Raw genomic sequence first — 575 nt, forward strand, 5'->3', positions numbered from 1 at the left:
TAAAAATCTATACTCACACCTGCTTTAGATAGGGAAGTAGCAGTAAAATGGTCGATCCATTCAGAGGTCATTCATGCCATTCAAAATGATAGCGGTAGAAGACCAGATGTTTCACGTCCAATATGAGATGCATGCTATATATCTGAAATTACAAGGAACTTTGAAATAGTAGCTGAATCCATGTGTTTATTTCCTTCATTGTTTAAAATAGAGGCCTCTCCAGTGCCTTGGTACCTATTTTAGAAACTAAAATTGCAGCACGAATATGGATAACTGAAGACGGTGCATCAACAGCTCAACCCACTGTATCCTCCACAGTCTTAATGAAGAGGTGAAATGCATTGCTTTGCAGTATGCTTGGGAGGTTAACAGATATGGGCTGTGGTAGAACCAGGTGGGAATAGAGTCCCAAACTAAGGTTCCTTCACGGAGAGCATCTCCCAGCAGCCCCCTCTTGTTTGTACTGAGGAAATCCCAACTGTAGAGCCTCTGCTGATCTCACATGGGTGTCAGGATGCAAGGAAGAGAAAGGTGACCACTCAACACCTAACCCATCAGCCTGGATTGTGCTCGCT

The sequence above is a fragment of the Gavialis gangeticus genome, unplaced genomic scaffold (assembly GCF_001723915.1).
Source record: "Gavialis gangeticus isolate Ggan-Ray unplaced genomic scaffold, GavGan_comp1, whole genome shotgun sequence".
NCBI classification, from domain to species: domain Eukaryota; kingdom Metazoa; phylum Chordata; order Crocodylia; family Gavialidae; genus Gavialis; species Gavialis gangeticus.